Here is a 6073-nt window from a genome sequence, read left to right on the forward strand (position 1 = left end):
CTATTGTCGTATCACTATGTAAACACAATGTGAAAAACCCTAGAGTGTATCGTCAATGTCATATTAGTCATTAGTGTTAGTGTCCATAGTATAGATAGTTCTAAAATATGAGAATTTTAGACAAGTTTAGTCTATTTTTGATATTTTAGATATTATTTCTTGTAAATATCTAAAAAATGTGTAAAAATTTCTAAAATAGAGTAACATGCAAAAAGCAAGTGGCAATTCTCCGAGATCTGATGCAAAAATAAGAAACTTTCGAATTCATATAGCACATAAGTGTAGTTTTCAGGTACTAAACAATACTCTGAAGGGGAAGAAGATGAAGGAACGATTCGAGAGAATTTTGAGCAGGCACCTTGTAGTTGGTAACCCTTTTGGAGCCAATGGAACCAATAGATTTATGATCTGAGCAACAAAGAAGAAGCTAGTGTTTAGTACACACTTTTGGTCTATCAAGGAGCTCCAAGAGATCTAATACCTAGAGATTGCTCCTAAGTAGTCCTAGACAAGGATTTTGCTTATCTTCTCAAATTCTATCAATACATAATGCTTTGATTCATTGAGCTTTTTCTTTATCTTATATACCTCTTGTCTATTCTTTTTCTTCTCTTCTATCTACTATTCTCTACTTTCTTCTCTCTAATCCCCGATAGGTACAACCTTTCGACTAAACTCCTCTAACTTTAGTAAACGTGACATGTAAGGTCGTTCAAAGGAAAGACAAGATGTGAGAACCTTCAAGCACAATTTCTAGTGATGTTTTGCAGTAATTAGTGCGGAACATGAACATGCTTATATAAGTACAACATATGATGCAAGCTTCTACTCAAATAGAAACTATTGTGGTGAATGCTCTATAAGTAGTAGAGTGTGAGATAAAGTTGTTTAATAGCAAGAATGTATTTGCATACCTATGCTCAAAAGATGGAGTTATTTGGGGTGACTTAACTTGCATGGAGCCAATATTTTACACGGGCCATTGCATATGAATTGAAAGTTTGAGTTACTGAATTGTACATGTAAGATGCTAACTGGGTAACTTTCTAGGAGACACTCCATGAATAATTTTACATTGAAGACACCAATTTGATTACCTACAAGACTTTCCAGGAGTGGGTTTTAAAATCCAATAAGGATCATGTGGCTACGATGTTATTAAGAGAATTTGAAATTTAGTTTGAGCAATTAGATCTTGTAGAATAACAAGCTCTTGCAAGTTAAAAAATTGAATTGTTTCTACAAGTAATAGATCTTGAGCTTCAAGAGAAGCTTGATGATTTGTTAGAGAATCAGACTTTAGAGACGAGGCTTAAAACAAAGTAAAGGCATGCTAAGGAAGTTGTTATTGCACTGGTGAAAAAGCATTGAAGAAGAGAAAGATTGCATGTATCTAACTTACTCAATGTCACCGGCAAAATAGTTTATCTATCCAGTAAGCCACCCACTTTTGTAGCTAACCCTATGGCTGAACCTTCTACTATTTCCATTGTTAGGGAAGACACATTAGATGAATTGGTTAAAGGCATATGGAATCTTCAATTGAAGGGTGCAAAATTGGATGAGAAAGGGCAAGAGAAAAGGGGACGAGCAGTACCAAGGAAAAGATGTAGTGGTGTGATAGTTTGCAGTATGAAAGAAAGGATTATACTTCTTATCAAGAGACCTTAGCACGACAACTCATATTTTGAAGAGAGCAAGATTCATGCACAAGAAACGGAATTACCTCTTGCTTTGAATTTTGAAAAGGGAGGTATTCAAAAGTTGTTGGAAGACTTGATTGTCCAAAATGCTTATGCGACAAGTCATGGTTGGTTCGAAGGCTACAATATGGACGCATGCTTTGCATATAGCTAGAAAGAGAATAGTTACTAATAGTGAAATGTTTAATACCAAGGCAATACATTCATGACATAACTCGTTGGAAATCACCATTAAATGCATATTTAATATATGTATATTTAGCAAAGGCACAAAATATGAATATACTTGTGGAAGAGAAATAAAAGAGAGATGAAGATAATATAAAGACATCTAAGAGCGCAACAAGAAGTGTGGATTAGTCTAAAGCTATAAATCAGCCACCTCTTGAGTAAACAAGAGGGTAAAAAGAAGGGCAAAAGCTAGAGCCTAATATTGGGACAGCCACAGAGCTTAAAAAGGTTCTTGAAGAGCATATTTTAAACAATCAAGTAAAACTCACCTTAGAAGAAGTGCTTGGCATTGCCAAGTGAAAATTTCATGACAAAATCATTGATATAATTAAGAGAAAGTGCCAGTCTCTTAGTGATACCACTAATGCATTCTTGCAATTTGAAGAGAAAACTAATTTTTTGGACATTCAAATTGATTATAAGTATATTGTAACTGCTGGTTTATCTATGCAAAATGCTACTAATCAATGGACATCATGTGAAAAAGAAAAAAAAAGATTGAAAATGCATTGTCTTGTAGTAATATGCATGGTGGAGTAAGACAAATGCAACAATGTGGGAAAGAGACTCTAGGATTTATTCCTCGGAGTCATTACATAAGGAATCACTAGCAAGGGCTACCATTGAAATGGCAGAGAAAATAAGAAATTATGAAACTTCTTGTATTGCTTTGGTTGACCAAGAGTCCAAGCTAAATGTGGACACTAATCATGGTTGGCATATGAGGACTACAAATAATTATTCGAGGAAGCTCTATACTATGTCCTAATGTAAAAGTAACCATTGGTGATATACAATAAGAACAATACTTCTTTATGCAAGAGAGTTTCTCATATGCAGTGAATTTGGAACAACCCTATATTATAAGGTTGCATATGGAAATAAAGTTGCTTAATGATGGTTCTACTTATGTAAGAGTTAGAAGGAAGGATGGGAGAAAAGCAATCCAATTTTTTATTGTTTATGTTAATCATTCTAAAAATTGGAATATACTTCGAGAGCCTCCTTTGCCTCCAAATGCAAGGAAATTTAGAGACCTAAATTTTCATTGAACACTATTCTAATGCGAGGCTACAATAGTGCTATTCAAAGGATGTACTCGCCTCTTAATGGAATGAAGCATATATTTATTATTGCTTATTATTAATTTACAACAAATAATTCATGTTGATTTAAGCCTATGGAAGCTATGTGCAAGGCTAAATGCATATCCATGAAACGAGCCACTAAGGAACTCGAAGCATTGGGATTGTTAGCTGAAAATAAAGGAATTTCAATAACTACATATGCAAAAAAGGAGGCTGAAAATAGAGAATTATCAATATGTTCTTTGGACATGTATAACGTTATAGCATTGTTTGCTCAACAGAAAGGGTTGCAATGGGCTGAAGTAGTTGTGGAGACAAGGACAATTGACAAAAAGGTAAAATCAATTGCTTTGTCACTTCCACCAGACAGTGAGGGTCTGTATGAGAAAGTGTCAGGCTAGCCAAGTTTACGGGATCATAAAGATATAGACTATCAGTTTACAGTTAAAGCATTACTAGAAGGGTTTCTTTTATCTACTGAAAGAGATTGTTTTATACATATATTGGCTAAGCATAGAAAAGCATTTGCATTTCAAGTAGCTCAAATAGGTTATGTGGATTCAAATATTCTCTCCTCTCATAATATTTACTTTACTACACGTACCATGGAACTTGAGGCACATTTCAGAGCTTAAAGCTTACTTGAATGGATTTGCTAAACGAAAGGATTCGCATGAAGTTCTTGGAGCCCTCTTTAGCCCCATACTCAAATCTTTGGTTTACTGTGCCAAAAAATAATAGGGCTTTGAGATTTATTCAAGATATGCAGTATGTCAATAAGGAGCCATAAGAAATGTGGGTGCATGTCCTATAGTTGATGAATTTGTAGAGGCTTTTACAGGTAGAAAAAATCTATTCTTTGGATAATCTTCATCCTAGGTATAATCAGTTTCAACTTTGCAATTGAGAGCAAGGATATCACAACCATGCATGCTTCCTTGGGGTTTGTACAGATGTATACTCTCCCATGAGGTGCAATGAGCTCACTAGCACACATTATGCTATTACTAAGGTACTCACAGATTTTATACCACAATTAACATTATCCTTCTTGAATGATGCTCTAAAGGGTGTGTAATGGATGAAAAGAATGGAGATGGATGCAGATAAATTGTTGTAAACCATATTATTGATTATGAAATGATTTTGATGCATCTAAGAGAGATGCATTTAACTCTTTTTGGATAACATGTTGGCCATATGTGTGGACCCCATGGACAAAAACCATCACCGGTGAAAATAGATGGGATTGATAGAATGCAACACACACACACACGAATGTATCTAAGATGCATATATTCTTGGGTGAATGTATTCTATTTAATATGGATTCCTCACTTTGCACAAGTAGATGATACTCTATATTAGCTCTTAAGGAAAGGTCAAAGGTTTCACTAGGAAAGGAAGTATCAGAAAGCAATGGAAAAATTGAAGCGGTTCACGAAATCTACTCATATATTGAGAAAGGTTGATTATTCGCATAGAAAGCCTATCATTATTATTGTTCATAGGAGCTCAATTAGGATTGGATAGGCATTCGGATAAGATACTTAAGAAGGGCAAAGATATGGAATTTGATTAGGTGCTAAAGTATTGACTGAACAATAGAGAAGGTATCCATATGTAAAAAGAAAATAATGAAAAATTATGATAACCCTTAAATGTGATTAGGAGTATTTTATGGGTACTCATATAGTCTTTGAGAATGATTGTTGGTATTGGATATGATTACTATTGTAGGAAGCGATAACCCAATAGTAAACATGTTATCTTGGATACGCTATGAGAATAAAGAATGATGGATAAAGAAAAAGATGACTTTCTTTGAGTTGAAAACGATTTTATGATTGGTAAAACTAAATTGTCAACCATTGTAACTACGCGTACAGCTCTCATGATTGCAATGACAACATTAAATACAATGAATACAACTCGTTTATCAAGTACAAGTATTATAAGGGTAAATTTAGCAATGCAAGGAGTTGCTACAACACTAATAAAAGCTTGGACTTAAAAGAGAAAGTACTTTAGATGTGATATATCTTGTGTAGAAGTATTTTTGAAAGACATCCAAGAGAGTGGGCTGAGAATTGGTCAATACCTCAACACATTAACAGAAAGAGACGAATGCTCAGATGAGAAATTCAAGAAGATCAAGAGAAAAGCCTATGAGTTTTTCTTAAAAGATAGATACTTGTGGAAACATACTACGAAAAAACAAGGTATACCATTACGAGTTTTGAGTGATAGAGCTTCACAAATAAATGTTATGTAAGAATTTCATGAAAGCTTATGGGCTAGATATAAAGGTGTTTGGAATATTTTTGCAAAGATCAATGAGAGATACTAGTAATAGACATATCCCTTGTCTCTTCAATTTACGTGCGTGGTGGATTTAGTTACGCTACCTATAGATCTTTGGCAAATGAAATGTCTTGTACTTGCCAATGAAGACTTCACTAATCAAGTAAAAGGGAGAGCTCTACGTATCAAGACAATAAATGTGATGTATAATTTTATCTTAAGAGTAGATATTTTGTTAATATGGTTGTGTGAAAAAAACACAACAAATAATAATAAATTAGAAATATATGAAACTCATGATTTCATTATACGATTGGGAATAAATCTTGCTTTACCTTCAACTTATAACCTTAAAGAAAATGGAATAAGTAAGAGATCACCCACCTATTATAAAGACATTGGCAAAAGCATGTGGAGAGAAAGTAGAAGAGTAGCCATGATTGCTTCCTTATGCTTTATGGGTTGATAGAACAACTCATATATGTATCTCATAAATTAATGCACGATTAAATGTCTATAATGTTAATAGAAGAGTTGATGGTCACAAGGAGTGTGTGTAACGTGTCCGCAAGAATCTTCTAGGACACGTCTTGGCAGTCCATCGGAAGGCTGTCTAGAGAACTCCGCCCGGCACTCCCATGGAATGTTACGGGTTTTGCATTCTAGGTCTTTCCGCGTCTGCCACGTAGCGGAAGTGTCCTGGCCGTTTCCCACTTAGGATCGACCGGAATTAAGGTTTTCCTGTTT

Source organism: Lygodium microphyllum, chromosome 21 (genome assembly GCF_053477565.2).
Source record: "Lygodium microphyllum isolate KBCC chromosome 21, Lygodium_microphyllum_v1.1.10, whole genome shotgun sequence".
Taxonomy (NCBI): Eukaryota; Viridiplantae; Streptophyta; class Polypodiopsida; order Schizaeales; family Lygodiaceae; genus Lygodium; species Lygodium microphyllum.